This window comes from Cupressus sempervirens, chromosome 10 (genome assembly GCF_028749045.1).
Source record: "Cupressus sempervirens isolate cs-2001-9-10 chromosome 10, ASM2874904v1, whole genome shotgun sequence".
In the NCBI taxonomy this organism is placed as follows: domain Eukaryota; kingdom Viridiplantae; phylum Streptophyta; class Pinopsida; order Cupressales; family Cupressaceae; genus Cupressus; species Cupressus sempervirens.
This window is the reverse complement of record NC_143127.1, coordinates 725190557-725209099: the sequence shown is the minus strand read 5'-3', so window position 1 is coordinate 725209099 and position 18543 is coordinate 725190557. Positions and strand designations below refer to the sequence as shown.

The window sequence follows — 18543 nt, the reverse complement described above, 5'->3', positions numbered from 1 at the left end:
CCTTTGAATCTCAGACAATTTCATTTCCTTCCATTTTTCACCTTCACCCACCCTCCATGTGTCACATCCCATTTTCTCACATTTCCATTTATCTTTCCACTCCTTTCATCCTATTCCCACACTTGGAAATTTCATTACATCTCATTATTTCATATCATCCTATCATATATAAGTTTGTTCATTAACCATTTCCTTCCATTTTGTTCCTTAGATACTCCATTCCATTTCATCACATTCCCTCATATTCTATTTTATTATATCATGTTTCTTATTCCATTTCATCCATATCATTACGTCACATTCTATCTTACCACATGTCATCACATTCATATTAACAAATCACATTTTCATTTAATCATCAATAACATACCATCTATTATCACTCATGATCCATCTACCTTAATCATTCACATATATATACACATTCACCTCCATTGCTACCATTATCATCACATCAAATCATCACATGCATACATAAGTTCATGATATCTCAAGTGCACAAGTTCGAACATCAAAAAAGCTCAAATGTCTCATATATCAAAAAGATTGAATCATCAAAATCAGAAGGTCTCACCACAAAAGGGTCCTCATCATAAATGAAATACATGATAGCCACTAAAATGAAGCTCCACAAATCAACCCTATGTCACACTGCCCACATCATCTACTTGTGACTGATCCGAAGATTACCTGTCACTCAGGAGCACTCACCCATCTTGAACAATTGAACACCGCATAGTGACATCAATTTTTCATCACAAGTGATTATCCTACATCAATCAAATCTCAACATTTAGCTATTTACCTAATGGATCTATCTTGAACCAATTATTTGTCCTACTCTATATCCTAAGATGAACATGTTAGTTTTCCCTACTCTATATCCTAAGGAGGGAACTTTTTCTATGTATCAACATTACTTGATTAATTCTACCAATCACTTTGTGAATCAGCCTTCCCTACCAATGGTTCTCATCAACATTTTCAGAAATAAAATTGGAACATCCCTATTTCGAACATACATTTTTCCAATTTCATTTATGAGGGGGTAGTATATCCATATCAAACTGGAGCATCCAAACTAGGGCATCCAAGCTAGGGCATCAAAATTTTTTGAGACATCAAAAATGTCCTACCCCAGCCAAAAAAAATTCAAACATCAAGCCTACCAAAACCAAGGCGTCCAAACAAAACTATTGCAACATCAAATCAATGGCAATCAAATCATCAAATCAATGACAACCAAATCATCAAATCAATGAGAATCCAATCATTAAATCAACGACAATCAAATCATCAAATCAACAAGAATCAAGACATCAAATTATCAATGATCAGACATCAAATCATCAACAAATAGATATCCAATAATCAAAATTTGACCTAAAATTAGAAAATCAAGATAGTCTTTGAACTAATATGCTTCACATATTAGCTCAAAGAGGGGTATTTGTAGATACCCAAAAATTGGCAAAGAACTAAATCACATCGTTCTGATCAATCAGTGCAAATTAAAGAGAAAATTAGAAGAGACACAACAAAATTTTGAATCAAAAGATTACATTAGGTCATTAATCATCTATTAAATTAATAAGACCTAAATAAACTTCAAAAGAGGAGAAAAATAATTCAAAATCATAAAATGAAATTCAAAAAAAAGAGAAGGAAAAGACAAACTTTTGAGAATAAATGGAACTTTTATTAAATCAATAAATCCATTTATTCTCACAAAATGAAAATCCTCCTTTTATATAAAGAATTAAAAGAAATCAAAATTTAGCCATAAATCATGACTTTTTGGGCTCCTCCTTTTGTCTCTCATGAGACATTTTTGTTTAAAATAGAAGTCATATTTAACCACAAATCATGACTTTTTGGGCTCTTCCTTTTGTCTCTCATCAGGCATTTTTGTTGAAAATAAAAGTCATATTTACCCACAAATCATGACTTTTGGGCTCCTTCTCTTGTCTCTCAATGAGACATTTTTGTTGAAAATAAAAGTCATATACTTTGTTGAAAATAACTCATATTTAGCCATAAATCATAACTTTTGGGCTCCTTCCCTTATCTCTCATGAGACATTTTTGTTGAAATAAAGCCTTATTTAGCGACAAATCATGTCTTTTGAGATCCTCCTCTTATTTCTCATGAGACATTCTTGCTGACATGAAAATCACATGGAGTCTCCAATCAAGACTCACTAGTACATTTGGGCTCATCTTTTGACCTTTATTGGTCAAAATTTTGACCCAATTTTTGACCAAACTTTGACCAAATTTGACCAACACATTGGTCAAAAATTCAACCAACCTACTGGTTGGTCAAAATTTTGACCAATACATTGGTCAAAAACTTTTAAAATTGCTAGCACATTTTCTACCAAGCATTGGTCAAAATTTTGACCAATGCTTGGTAGAAAATTGGAGGGCATTGGTCAAAATTTTGACCAATTCTTGGTAGAAAATTGCAGGGCATTGGTCAAAATTTTGATGAATGCTTGGTACAAAACTACTGGGCATTGGTTGAAATTTTGACCAATGCTTGGTAGAAAACTGCATGGGCATTGGTAAAAATTTTGACTAATGCTTGATCAAATTTTTTTTGAGACTCACAGTTATCGAGGTCCACTTCAGCAATGGCCCTTCCTGTGAAATTGCCATCTAAAACCTTTCTAATGAGATAATGTGTTATGATCTCTTCATCAGTGGGATGGAACATGAATCGAGGAGGCAATTATGCATCACCCATATCATGGTTCATGATATGGGTGATGCATAATTGCCTCCTCGATTCACGTTCCATCCCACTGATGAAGAGATCATAACACATTATCTCATTAGAAAGGTTTTAGATGGCAATTTCACAAGAAGGGCCATTGCTGAAGTGGACCTCAACAACTGTGAGCCTCAGGGAGGGTTCAATTCCCTCCTTTATTATTCACTATGCATATAATCCTATACATGGTCCATTTGATCTCGAATGATGATATGTACTAAATGTTGAGAGTCTATGCTGAGTGCTCCAAAACCATCCATTTCATGCCTTCATCTATACACAATGTCTTTCTAGTTTCTTTCTACTTGCACACCCATTTCATTTCATATGATCATCTAAAAATTGTGTCACTCTAAGCTCTCAACTATTTCTTCTTGATTGATCATCTCATAACTGTTGAATGAGAGCTTTGGGATAAGCTATAGGCATCCATCAAAAGTTTGGCTAGATTTTGATCTAGGATATAGTACTAGAAGCTATATTTTATGGCAATCAAAAAATCTTCTTGGCCATGGCCTGAGGCAATATGAACCAGACAAATGAATGCCACATTCATGTTTGATGGAGAAACCCTTCCTGAGAAAGAGGAGAGATTTTTTGTTGGCCACTTAGTTGTTGTTCTCCTAAAGCTACATGCCAGAATTAGAAAAAAATAGACTTGTCTTTGGAGTTGAATCTACTTCCAATTATAACGAGCAAGCTTCTATCAGATAATGGAAGCCAAGAATTGGGACATCAAGGCAACCATTCTGGGACTATTAGGAACATATGGATATGAGTGGACAATTCTGGTATTGAACTGAAATCTTTTCCTCAAAATTTTTTTTATATCATTGTTGCACTATATTGCAATGGTCTAACCAATAGGCAGCATTAGAGAATGATAATTTAGCTTTTACTGATTAATAATGGTAGTGGTAGAAGTAAAGACATGTCAGTTGTAAGTTATAAGACTTTTTATGAGTACCATATGATGGATGGTTGGTCAAAATACACACAGTTCTCTTCTTTAAATAGTTAGAATGGGGTTTAAAAAAGAATAAATTTAAGAAAGAATTTATTAACTACAAACTAATGCATGCATCAAAATGACAAACTTTCTGATAATGAAATCTGATTTTGCAGCTTTGACATGTCAACTCGCCAAGTTGCCTCACCAAGTTGACTTGCCCACATGTCCCACCAAGTCCCCAAGTCCACTCACCAAGACGACAATTCAAGTGCACTCACCAAGTCAACTCTTTAAGTTTTCTCACCAAGCCCATCCCCTAGGTCAACTCTCCAGGTCAGCTCGCCAAGTCACTCCCACCCAGTCACCTCAATGAGTTGACTCTTTCAGTCATGTCACCAAGTCGATTATTCAAGTATGCTCACAAAGTTGACTCTTTAAGTTTGCTCATCAAGTCACCCCACCAAAGCGCCTCATCAAGGTTAATCTTTAAGTCCACTCACCAAGTCAGCTCGCCAATTTGCCACACCAAGTTGACTCGCCATCTCACCTCACCAAGTGGACTCGCTAAGTTGGCTCACCAAAGATTTGAAGCTTTAAAAATAATTGAACAAACACTTCCATATGTATGAGGGAAAATGTGAAGCAATAATGTAAACATAATCAAATAGATGAATCAAAAGGTGTGAATTTTTTTACAAATAACAAATCATATAGTGATTCATAAGGAAATAAAACACCTCACAAATTTCACTTGCTTGTATTTGTCAAATGAGTTACAATATATCATTAGTTGGAATGGGTATGAATTATTTGCTTGCCAAAGCTTTGAGATGGTTTTTCCAATAGCTTATACTGAAATCCCTGCAATATAAAGAGGTCCATGAATTGCAATTCCTCTAAGATGGTTGGGACATGACAATTGTCTAGTGGACATGGTAGAGAGTTAGGGTCAGGGAATAAGTATTAATCTAATAAAACATGCAATTTAGGATGGATTCATGGTGTTATTTGTCGGGTCTTTTGCTCACTAAGGAATATACAAAAATGTTGTTCTGGTTGAAAAAATTCAGTGTGGTCTTCAACTCAGAAACCTAGCGAGTATTGTTGTTTTAAGGATGCAACTTTTATGTAAATGTTTTCCTCCCAGACAAGAAATACTTTCAATTTCATAAGACCCTGAGTGCATTTAAGCCCAAGAAATACAAAGGCACATTATTTTAATTTTAATCCAATTCATTCTTTATATTTATCTTTGCCTCAATAAAGATTTCTTTTCTTAGTCTTATATTTAGTTGATACCAAATTGAGTAGGAAACTTTCATTCCAATATTGTGATGTGAGACTTTTGGCTTCTGTTTGTAGGGTCATGGTGATTCCTAGTCACTGAGTTTTCCTGGTAATTGGTGATTGTTGCTTCATCCTCTTGTGGAGAGATTCTTCATAACTAAGATTTGGGTTAGGGCATCCTAATAAGAATTGGTCGCATCTAATGTTTTGATCCTCAATAGTTCAATGTGAGAGCTCCCATTGTTGGTTGGAGGGTTGCAATGTGTAACAAGCTATTGAAGACAAAATATGTAGAAGATGTCTTGGTTGCAATTAAACATGTCCTACTAGTTTTTGTTCTAGAAAACATGTCCAATAGCGAATATATTGCAAGACAGACACTCCCAACAACTTGAAACCAATAGAATAAAATATGGGTTTCTTACATTGCATTGCCAATTATAAGTAAGTTTTAAGGAAGGGACCAGCTACTTACTGCATGCATAAGGTACCAAATTAGATATGCAGGAAAAATGTCCATGCCAAATTCTTAAGGTAGTAATTCATTAGGCCACAAATTCCTCTAAATATTTCTCATCTACACATGTTTTCTTCCTACTGCTTCTTGTTCATGGACATAGACCAACCATATTCCCCTTACAATCCATCTAAATAGTAGAAATCCCAAGGTTAGCCAAACTAGTCAATTTATCACTCAAAAACCTTTATCTTTGTTCATATGCATTGCTCATTGCATTGTGAACAAGAAAAATAACAAGAACCCATTTCCTATTCCTAGAGGGTATGAATTGGTTGATGAACTGTATGGAGCAACTATTTTCTCTATGATTAACATGATTCTTGTTACTATTAAATTATGAAGAGATCAAAGGATGTGCTGAAGACGATGTTTGGGAATCACCATAGACACTGCATTGCTTGTCACGCCTTTTGGTTGTATTGATTTTTTAGCTAGTTTTCAAGTTATACTGAATTACACAATGCAATCTTATCTCAAGAAGTCTACCTCTTAGGTCATCAATTTGATATGAATTTGTATCTCTTGGCACATCTAAAGATTGACTTGTGGAAACACTTAGGGAAAAGAGGCAATGGCTATTCTACATGTTCAAAAATGGCATCCTTATTAGTTATGCCAAAACTTCCCAATCATAACTCATTATAAATTCTTCAATATCTCTCTTAGAAAATGGTGTCCTCCCCCAAACAAGAAAAGTGGGTGACTTATTTACCAAATTTTCATCATAAAATTATTTAGAACAAGAAATGAAAATGTGACAATTGATGTACTTTTAAGTAAGAAAAGGATGGTTCATGGTTCTTACCCAATTCTAGTGTCCATCTAGATGGAGGTTATTCATCTACCAAAATTCAAAATATTATTCAATAGTAGGCACAAGATCCTCAATTGATATTAGGATTTATGTAGTTGGGATGAATGCTAAAATACCATGACTACATTTATTTATGTAGCAACTCCTAACTCGAGCATCAGTTATTTCTGAACGTTCATTTGTTCTATATAGTAGGTCACTCAAGGGAATACATTCATCGTAGCTTTCATCAATATGAAGATTTCCATTGCTTTTTGGTTACCGTGTTGTTTTATAATGACCCCGAAATTGCAAATAGTTATTTCACTCATGATTTTATAATTATAAATTTAACAAGAAGAACAATATGTGTACTAAAGAACAAGAAGAACAATATGTGTACTAAAGAATCTTCGAGCTTAAGTTTTACAGGCATTCAAAAATTTCTTGTTTTGCAGCATTGTTTCACTATTGAAAGGAGACATTATCATTTGATATAATGTACACCAGTCAAATTGGATCCATAGTAAACAAATCATATTGCAAAAGGCCAAGAAGATTGCAATTGCTTACCTTTAATATTGTTGGAGACAAATAGCTAGTCCTCTAGAGGAGAAAAATGCAATTTGTGGAGCAAGTGTCTTCTTGATAGTTGTGTCTATAGTGGCCAGTCTCAGAAGAGGAGATCTGTAGAGTATCAATATTAGGGCATTTTTAGTCAAAGTGTTTTTTAAAAAATCTTGTAGTTTCCAATGCAAGGTGATAGCTACCTTGTTTCCTTTGTAGAAATTACCAATTGATTACCTTGATGTCTATATGTAGGAAAGAATACTGGTGCCCACTTCAAAATCCACTTGTACACATGGAATAATAAGGGAAGAAACTAGAGTCTTGATTCTTATCTAAGCATAGATCACTCCAATTCCTTGGGCATTGTAGACACTAAGTGCTGCAGCACTACTTGGCTTTTGTGTTCTAGTTTGGAAGGATAGAACAAATTTACCTTTTGCTAAAGTAGCATTAAGAGAGTTTGTTTCACAACTCCTAAAAATTTATTACTTCCTATGAGAACCATTACTTCATTCAAGGTGAAAGTTAGCAATAAATGTTAGAAGTCATACCTAGCTTGTGAGGCAGCAACATCCCTAGAAGTAATGTCTTCTACATAAACAAGGCTATACAACTTCTGCATATGCTTTGTGGTATACAATGCTTGACCCTATAGGACAAAATATGCCTTATAGTAATGCCATCAAACTTTAACTTACTAAATCAGTAGAGAAAGAAAATTGGTTTAAAATTAAATTTTGTACAAGTTTTTTTTATCAATCTTTTAGATCAGATTTCATGATTCATCATCAGGATATTATGAATCACAGAGTGGGGTACAAAAATTGTGTACACAATTTAATCCAGAGACAACTTTCTCTATACAATCTAGATTATTATTGATACTAAGTACGAATGATCCAACTATATTAAACATCTTAGACAATTTGCTAAATAAAGGAGAATGGGTGTTTAACCTTGAACGTTCGATTGTTTCCAAGAGTCAATGCAGTAGGGAAACTTCTGTCAATTGTGCTTGTTGCTACTGTAATTAACCAGGGGGCTGTATTTATAACTGTATCCGAGTAAGGTCCAGAGTTTCCAGCAAAACAAACTACGATAATTCCTTTTTCCAAAGCATGAAATGACCCAATAGAAATTGCATCATCAACATAAGCATCCAATGGAGGTGGTGATCAAGAGACATAGAGAGCACATCCACACCATCATGAATTGCATCATAAAATGCAGCAAGCATGTTGGCTGAACTGTAATCACCAGTAGCCTAGCATACTTTGTATGTTGCAATGTGAGCTACTGAGGCACCTCCCCCCCCCCCCCCAACCCCCCAAACAGATCCTGAAGCTAGCCCAAGAAACCTCATTATCTACCAAATTACCCGCTACTATTGAAGAAGTATGAGTTCCATGACCTAATGCATCACGAGGTGACAAAAACTCTTTTAAACTACTCCTATTTAGTGGCCCAAATTCAGCTTCATATGCTTTAATATACCAGTGTGCACTGATGATCTGGTTTGTTTTTTATTTGATACCACTAAAGTAATAATGACAAACACTTAGCAAACTATCCCTCCTACTCCAAGTTATAGGACAAGTCATCTAGAATGAATATTAAGAGAATCTTTAAGTGTCAAAGATCCCTTGAATTGTAGCATTACAAAAGTAACTATGCTATCATGAATTTTTGATACATACAGTGAAAAGGAATGTGCATTAAGAGTTTATAATAGAATGTTGGCCCCTAATACTACACCTATCATGTCCCCTTCTATTATCTAAGCCAAGGACGACACTTAGCCTATTTTACACCTCGATAGGCTTAAGTTAGTATGCAAGGGATGCCATGAGGGTGAAAATATTAATAGAGTTCATATGTTGTTGACTACATTGGTTGCCTGCATTAAAATCTTCAATTTGGCATTGGTAGAACTGATAATGAAATAAAGAACTATTGGAACTCTCATTTAAGCAAGAAACTCCACCATAATTCCATCCTTCACGGAACCCACCTTTACAAGACACATTCTTGTCTGTCACTCATCACAGGGATGAACACCTTAAAGCCCTTCAATGGACAATTAAAATGTGGTAAAATGGGGGACTATGTGGTGGAAAGTACACAATGGGAAAACTCATTTCCTTGTGTAGGAAAGTTCACAAATACTAATGTGTTCAATGAAAATAGCAATACCGTGGATTCTATAATCACTCAACAATTTTCACATGAAAGAAATTTTCTAAACAAATGTGGAGACACAATAAACTACTAGACAACTAGTAATACAAATGATATAACCTGGGTTCTTCATTCTGCAGTAGATGAAAACATTGCATACTCTTCACAATGACAAATTGAAGATTTTAATGCAAGAAACCAATGTAATCAACTCTATAATACACTTGTTCAATGTCAAATTTAATTTCAGAAACAACATGTTGGACTTCTAATCGAATAGCTTCATTTAGTCCTGAAGCATCTGTGTCTCCACTAGGATGATCACTCTGAAAAGACTAAAAATGAATTGGAGTGACCTTCAAGTCAGATTCCATTTAAAGGGAGGAAGGAGGCAGATACCAGATTAAATGATGACTTAAATACATAAAAACTAGCATATGTACTATTTGTTAATTTGGATATAACACACTTCAAACATAATAACAAGAGTGAGAACTATTTTGAGCTATGACATTGCTCAATTATGGTAGAAAAAATAAACCTTTTTCTGTTCACAAACAGATTCGATTGTCTTCTCTTCCACACAAACCTTTGAATTCATCAATGACTTTTCATTATCAAACACCAATGACACACATCTCTATTAAACAAAATCAAATTGCACACAGTTGTTAAATGTTAAGAACTTTTAGTGATGCAAAAATATTTGAAGAAAGTCGAAAGAAAATTCAATATTTCAAAGAATAGAAAATCTAATATGAAATTGGATATTATAGTAGAAAGAAAACAAAATTTCCATAATATTTACCAGTATTTAAAGTTTAAATAGAGCCACAACTACTATGAGCTGGTAACAAAAAATTTGGGTACAATTTTTACTGGCATTACTACTTTAGATACATACATCAGATATTTTAGGAGATTCTATGGATCTCAGATAATAGAAAATTGAATGCTCCACTTTTGATGAAAAAAATGACTTTACATGTTGTATAAGAATTATTTGTTGGATGTTTCTATAGATGGTAAAGTAAATGTTCCATTTTAAATTTCGTTGTAGACAAAGTTAACTAAAAGAGCTTTTATTTTCTTACTATGTAGAGCAATTGATATCAAGGACTTAAAGAATAGCCATCCAAGGATTATGAACCACTTTTTTGATTTGAGCATCTCCGTATCCCCTGCTATAGGTGGACTTGATCTTTGGAAAAAAAATTAGCTAGAAGTAGGAAGAATATGGTTAAAACAAGAATTCATATCTCAGTTATACTTTGTCATTTTTTTTCATAACTACAAAAGGAAGGGTGGTCATAATTGATAATTAGAGAGTCTAGCATACTCATTGTGATTAACATCAATCTCCTTTTCATTAAAGTTTTTACACATGATTATTCAATCTAATTCTACTCAAAATAGAGTTATCTCCATTGTATTCTTTACAGGTTCAAATGATAAACTGTCAAATAGAAACAAACAATGGAGGAAAAGCATGGGCCTTTAGTTCTAGGCCAGTGCTACCAATCATATCATCCACAACAATTTCCATGCCATCAATGGTTATTGGACGATTGGACCTAGGCCACCTAACTCCCACAAACTTCCCTTCTTGATGATACATCACAACAGACTGCAGATCTCGAGCCAAAATTGATCTGTGGTGTCAAAGAAATAATCACCAGATATAATAAATTAAATATATGAGTTTTCCACAATCCATAATCGATTTAGTTACAAATTTCTAGAATAGATTGTGTATAAGTATTTATATGTTACAAGAGATAGAGGATACATAAGAAAATCAATGGAACTCATCCAAAGTTTATATGTGGTGAAGATGTTTCCCATGAGCCCTGTCATTGCAATTGCAATTAATATCACCAATTCTTCCACTAAAAAGTTCCAATCCAATCCTCAAAGATAGACAATAGCCAAGAAAATGCACAAGCACAATTTATTGTTCATTGTCACTAGCCCATATATCTACAAAACAAGATTTGAACATTGAGAAATCTATCTAAAAATTAGAATTTGTATGTCAATGTGCATGTGTATGAGAAAGAGAAAACAACAGAGTAACATGCAGAACTTAAGCAAGAAAATATATCTGGTATACGAAAATAACGAATGATGTGCCCTAAAAGGTGCCCATATTGGCAAACAGAGAGATCCCATGAACCATTCTCACTCTTCTATTCTCAGTGTCATCCCCATTCTCAGTATTTGAACTCATCAAGTATCTTCATGGATCAAAGAAATTGAAAGACAAGGAGAAATGTACCTCAGAATAGGTCAAAGAAGTAGTTCATTTCTTCTTCCAGCTTCCAAAGATAAGTGCTAAAATGGCCTCACTGAAGTTTGTGGCAAAGGGCATTGCTATGAAATAAATAAAGAAGGTAGGGATGTTTGTGACATGAAAAAAGTTGTTAACAGCATCCACAAGTGGATCAACAACGAAACCTGCTATAACTGCTCTTGCCACAAGTAGCAAAGTAGCTTTCAAATAGACTTTGTATTTGCTGCCAAAATTTTCACTTTCTTTAGCATTATCCATCAAAGCTTCTAGTTCTTCCTTACTCTTCTGCAACACCAGATATAGACCTGCAACCCTCAAATTTTGAAAAAAAAAGATCATATTATCCATGGAATAAGAGCAAAAACATTGGATGAATGCTATGAGATCATTTCTTTTAAATAATCACAATCAACTTACCTCATATCCTAAACCCATCAGAAGAACACTAAGGTCTTTAATATGAGCTCTAGGAAGTGATTTTACAACTTCTAGTTTAAGGATGTTGGATCTAGACTTCATGAATGTCAAGGAGAAGTCTATAAATGTCCTAGGGAACCGTAATGCAAGGGTTGGTAAATGCCATTGTACAGCAATAATACAGAACAATAGACTGTACCTAGAATTGCAGTGACAATTACTAGTTTTTATTAAGTTTTAAAGTGAATAAAGAAGTGTTTGTGGATTTTTTTGGATGGAATAGTGTGTATACTATTAATTCTTCCTTGTGCAAGCATTAAATTAGGTCTTTTTAAGTTTTGCAAGTGCTTTGTTTAATTCTTTCTAAGTAGATTGTGCTCCCCGTCTAGTATCTATGATGTCATTATCACGACACTGTAATTTGGAAGCATGCAATGTTAAAGTAATTCTAGAGAAGGTAGGATGCAAATTTTAAAGACAAAAAACATGCAAGCATCCCCTCATAATAAAGACACCTTGAATAAAATATGGCATTGAAGGATCCCTCATTTTGGAAAAGATCATCAGAAAATTGTAAGAGACATGAAGTTTCCACAGTTCATGATAGTTCTAGTGAATGCTTTTGGATATAATGATGAATCTTTTTTTAGCATCAATAGTTTGGATCACAATCACATTTTTTCTCAAATGTTGATGCTAGAAAACACTACATAGTTATATCCAGAATCATCCGTCGATACCATAAAACTATCCTTGCTTACTCTATAGGCTGTATTGTGGATGTGCTATATGAAATCTCTCTCTTGAAGCATATGGGGGAAAAAGAAGCTATAAGTCATATATTAACTCTGGCATGGAGTCCCTGTAGCACTGAACTTCTCAAAGATTTTCCTAATTGATGTCTTTGAGGATGTGAAAAAGAAAGAAGAGTGACAAAGAATAAAGAGCGTCAGCTATATAAATCTCAAGATATCAGCAAGAAATGACTATAAATGCTGCCCAAATTTGAAATTCAAGCAAAAAATGTGAAAAATAGCATAAACACCAATCTTACTTGTAAGAGTTGTTTTGATTGTGTGGATTCTACCAATCTAAAGATGATTGAGAAATTTGTTACCATCATTTAGCAATTTCAAGTTAACAGTACTCACATTAAAGATTTTACTAAGTCGCATATTTCATCTTTAGATAGAAAAGGCAGTGATCTTATATAAAGAATCATTTATCTAGCTCAAGAGGTCATACGAGTGTTAGGTGTATATGCTTTCAATTTGGAAACACAATCATTTTCTATTGATGCTCTTGACTATTTGGCACCTCTCCACCCACCTCACCAAGTATGTCTTTGATAAATTGTTAAGGAACAAAAATATTTGATCTTGTGCTTTAGGCAATAACTGGATACAACACCATAATAATCTTGAGCTCTCTAAACATGTTCCATCATGAGAGAATAGATACAACTTTTAGACTACATGAAAATTTGCATAGAGGCAAACAAAAATCTGAGGAAAAAGAATCCAAGCACCAAAATTTAGTGCTTTTTCACAACTATCACCCTGATCAGTAGACAATAAATAAAGTGGAGAGAAAATGGTTGCATAATAAACATAAGGCTTTAACATGGCATGACAAAGACTCACTTTTAATGCTTATGGAAATTAGGAGGAGGGTTACAACTTACAATACCATTGAATTTTATGTAGCAATGCTGAAAGTTAATTGAAGCTGGCATCTACCAGTTTAGCTTCCTCCATTCAGCTCTCTAGTTTCCAATCTTTGCCATTTTCTTTAATGCAATCTTGAATAATTTGCAATAGAGCCATCTTTGACTTCTAATCCCTTTCTACTCATGAATTTTGTCATTTTCAATCCTTCTAGCAAGGCTAATAGCTTCATCCTCATTATTAGACTTGGTGCCAAAAAATTATGATCCTCCTTTTATGAAGGAGCCTAAACGATAGTGAATAACCATTCCCTCTCCCATTGGTCTAGGGTTGCCTTTGACAGCCCCATCAAAATTCAACTTTAAAAACCATCCTTAGGTGAAGACACTTTCTTGCCAGCTGATAATTTTTATTCTTCACAACTATTCCAAAAATGGGAATGTGAGTCTTACTATTATGCATCACTTAATTTAGAGCTAACTCAAATTCATTAGGGTTGGTAACTAAACTATGGTATTAAAGTGGGTTAAGCGTGAGTTCTATGGTTATCAAGATAGTGAAACAAATATATAAGTCTCCTCAGTTATGAGGAAACTGCAACAACTTGTGAATTCCAAACTAGTCATGTTGTTTATGAAAGGGACACCTGTGGGAAGTTGAGGTCGATAAACAGTACATAATCCTTAATGTTTGGCAAATCAAAAGTCTTAGTAACCTGGATAAAGAAAATTGATGATATATGTCTACATAGAGATTTATTGAAAGGGGACCAAGTGAAAATATAAATAATGCAGTACTTAGAATCCTTAATGTTTTGCAAATCAACAATTTAAGTAACCTGGATAGAGAAAAATTGATGATATTTATACCTACATAGAGATTTATGTAATACATGATCTTGATTCAAGGGTGTGTGTAATGGGGCAGTAATTTGTAGAAAGAACATCCTCTGCAACCTTTTTAAATTATCAGACTGTGACCTGGCTAACTAGGCTCCAGTCCTTGCTAGGTTTCACATGGAAACTATTCCCATTCTATATTGGCTACCTATATAGAGTATGGGGGAGAAAATAGATAGTTGTCTATCCTATGGACAATTATACTACTTCTCTACTTTCTCTATAGCTATAGAATATAACAAATAAAACCCTAATAATGTTCCTCAATTATTTAACAAATTGTTGATATACTCATCCTACTGGTAATGAAAAAGCAATATATAGTCAACTCTCAAGGATTGAAGATTCAAAGAAGTAATTCCTAAAAATATAGGGGATGGTAATTTTGTTTCCTATTTCAAATATATGTTCTATATCAACCCATAGATGCATGTGTTTGTCATGGAATTCGTAATAAAACATTGAAGAATCCATTAACTACTAAATTTATGATTTAATTTTATAGAAATGCTCAAGTATTTACTTAAAATTTCTAGGAAAGAATAAAATTAAATTAAATTTTTTTGGTCTATATGCAGTTGGGAATGGGCAGTGTACTAGAGACTCTTGTGGTGTAGGACAGATTCTCATGCTTAGAGTTTATATGCTAACATAGCTGTGAAAAGTCATGGTGATGGCTTGAATTGCCTTGATGTGATTGATCAATGTTTACTTTTAGTTGTATTAATATTCAAACTAGGTTAGTAATCAATGTTTTTTTAGTAGGTTATATTCAAATTGGGTTTTGGATTGTTTGGAGTAGCTATCCCATTTGATGGATTATTTGTTCGTGTTTTGAGATTTATAGGCTTTTTCTCGGTTTCAATGGCTTAAGTTATCATCTTATCGATAGCAAGCCCCAATGTGATTTCTCTTCTAAATTTAATTTCTAGTTAAAAACAACTTAACTTGGGAGCAGCAAAGAATGAACTAGGTGCTGCCAAAATTCTCTACCCTCATTTTAGCCATGGAAGATGATTTTTTCGTATTCACAAATAGTGAAATGGTAATGGAGAAATTGTTAAACATAGCGACAATTGCTTCCCATAGTGTACAGCTGGTTCCATAAGCCAGAATATAAATTTTGACGCAGATGAAATCAAGCTTTACATCATAGCTAGATCTATTTGGTAGAATGTATGTTTTAATTTTAGAGGTACACTTTTGTATCAAACTGACCAACTAAGCTATAAATTATATTTTTTAATTAGATGCATGTTAGATTTATTTCAATAAATTCCCTTAACTACATGGATGAATTTTCATCTTCACCATTGGCTACAAGCAGTTGTTCCCCAACTATTTCATCTATGTATCTACTATGTAGAGATATCATGTTGAATTTTTTTAATTTGGCTACTTATGGTATTGTTATCCAATGTCTTGCAAATTCCTCTATAGTTTCTAATGTAATACACACAAAATATCATGAATATATGTTTTATTGATGTTTTAGTTGCATCCATGTTTTTGCAACTCTTTCTTCATTCTTCTGATTTTTTACATAGGGAGTAGTAGATTTTAACAATCTTCTTTTGACCATTGAAACAAGAATCCTTCATTCTTGCTATAAATTTTTATAATATAATTCTACACAAGCTCTATAAAGGGACATAAACATGTCTTCCCAGCTTAACATGATAAACCAATGTCAAGGTTGCCATCAATATTATCTAGAATTAGCATCTTTTTGTAGCCATGGAAGTAAAAGTTGTTGTTGCTAGGAAATGCCTTTGAGAATCAAAAGGCCAAATGTAATATTGACTTTAAATATTATAGATATATCAAGTACAAGTTATTAACTGTTACATTCAATCCAACAAGCACATAACCTAGAAGAAAAATGGAGCTATTAAAGAAGGAAAATTATGGATTCTTGAAACATTTTGTTTCCCCTTATTAGCAATTTAGCTTTCAATCCTCTCAAATAGGAAGAATCACTTTGAATTAATTGAGAAGACCTGACAACATGAGTAAGGTTTATCAAGGATTTGGTCTAGACAAGAGAATGTGAAAAAATCCAACAAAGACTTAAGAAATATGCTTATAAGTGAAGAGCTTGATAACCTCTTGAATAAAGATAATGAATATTGTTGAATGTAGATGTTGAGGATTTATTGGCTATCATTTTTTTAGAGATTGAACTATGTCCTAGAAGTCTACTCTGATAGATGGGAAAGAGGGATTATTACATTCTGACAAATTCTAGAGAGGTTTTTATACAAATAAACTTTAATTGTGATTTTTTTGGGGGTTTTAGATGCATGATTTTTTTGGGGGGCTGGGATGTTGTGTGCAAAGAAATGCAAGAAATATACAAAATTAAATCATTGGATAATGATGCTTCATCATTGCTTAAGAAAAATAGAAAATGCCAATTGATAGTATTGGCTACTTGTTTTTAGATCACAGTTTCTACATGGGAAAGCCTATGTATCATCATTTAAGGTTCACTTCTATAATGTGGATTCCTATCCATTTACTGGTCCTTCTTCATGTTTAAGAGGTTATTTTGCGCACATCTCCACCTTTGTAATAATTATGAAAACTAGGAAGAAATTTGGAAAGGTTGAGAGGATTTTCCCTGTCACTTTTTCTAAGCTTTCTGACCCCTTGCATTGTCATATATCTGGTCTACTAATAAGTGGGCATTGAGCAATAGCTTTGCTAATGAAATATGTATAGAAAATCTCTTGCATTGTCATTCATCTGATCTATTAATAAGTGGACATTGAGCAATAGCTCTGCTACTGAAATATGTTAAAAAAAAACTAAGTATATGAGCTCAATAATTTCTCAACTTTGGGATAGATCTACCATTAAGGACGGGTTTGAATAACTTATTAATTTGAAAACCTTTGGATATTTGATTCTAGAAATACAAGGTTTTTGTGTGATGATGAGGATGAGGAGGATGGACATAATCCTACCTGCACCTCCACTACACATTAATACAAGTGTTACTAAAGTAGAATGGCTTGATATTGAAAAGTATCTTATGCTTGATGAGGAGGATGGACATAATCCCTCTCTACCAATACCTCCATCTCCACTACAAATTATAAGTGTTGCTAAATCAACTGCAGTTGGTGACATAAATTTGAGTTTCTATTCTACAGTTTGTACAAATATTTCAATACATTGATGATATGTCAATATCTTTTGCACTTATCTATACACATACCCAAATACTGTCACTAATAAAGTCAGATCCAAAGGACTTCCCATCTAATATCATTTTTGTATTAGAGGTTGGGTTGATATTAATCAAGCATCCACCATAATACATTCTGATATTGCGAAAAGCTCAAGTATTGGCTTTTAAACAAGAAAGAATTGCTAAGTGGATTGGCAAGGGGATTTAAATTCTAAAAATACTACATAATGTAGTGAAAAATGGAAAAAAAAAATCTCTTCAATTAACATACCAAGCAATAGAATAAATTTTCTTCATTTCTATTAAAACTATCCAAACCTGGGCAACAGGCTCCACTCACTCTGCTACTTCGCTGGATCAAACCGAGCAAGATACATGACATTATTCCCCAAACTCACAGCCATATGGTTACTTCTACCTAGCTCCATCTTGTCTGCATCAATGCCATTTTTTACCAAGGTACCATGCTTAATGACTAGAAAACCCTAGGCTTGAAACCCTCAAAAAAGTGTAAAATAGATGAGAGGTAGTTGCAAGACAATATATATCCCTTAAATCATTTCACAGTGCATATGTACACTTGGGAAATGTCTTCTTAAACAACTAGCTCCAATGTCCTTTCCTGTTCTTCTCTAGGCTCTACATTTTCACTGTGTTGCAGGTGCTCTTGATCCTGTGGCACATTCCTCGTCTATGATTTAGAATTTGCGTATTCCCCATACAAATACGATGTGAAACCCCACAAAGCCATAATGAGAGTCATTCCATTTAACCAACTAAATTTCTCATTGTAAAATACCACTACAAGCAACTCATTGTATATAGCTAGTAGACGCTGGCCCCTACGAACAATCTTCTAGGAAAATACCAAAACCCAATATCTTCTTCCCACTGAATCTGTAGGCTCCAATCCATTATCGAGATAATCATCCAGAGCACAAAGCATACACCAATAGCCTCTACTCACGTAGCTCACTCCTTCTGCCTTGTCGCTCC

General features: G+C 33.9%; 1 pseudogene; it reads right to left on the bottom strand.

Moving 5' to 3' along the window:
• Positions 1-10534: 10534 nt before the first annotated feature.
• On the bottom strand, positions 10535-11803 carry LOC149535875 (sodium/calcium exchanger NCL2-like; annotated as a pseudogene).
• Positions 11804-18543: the final 6740 nt, after the last annotated feature.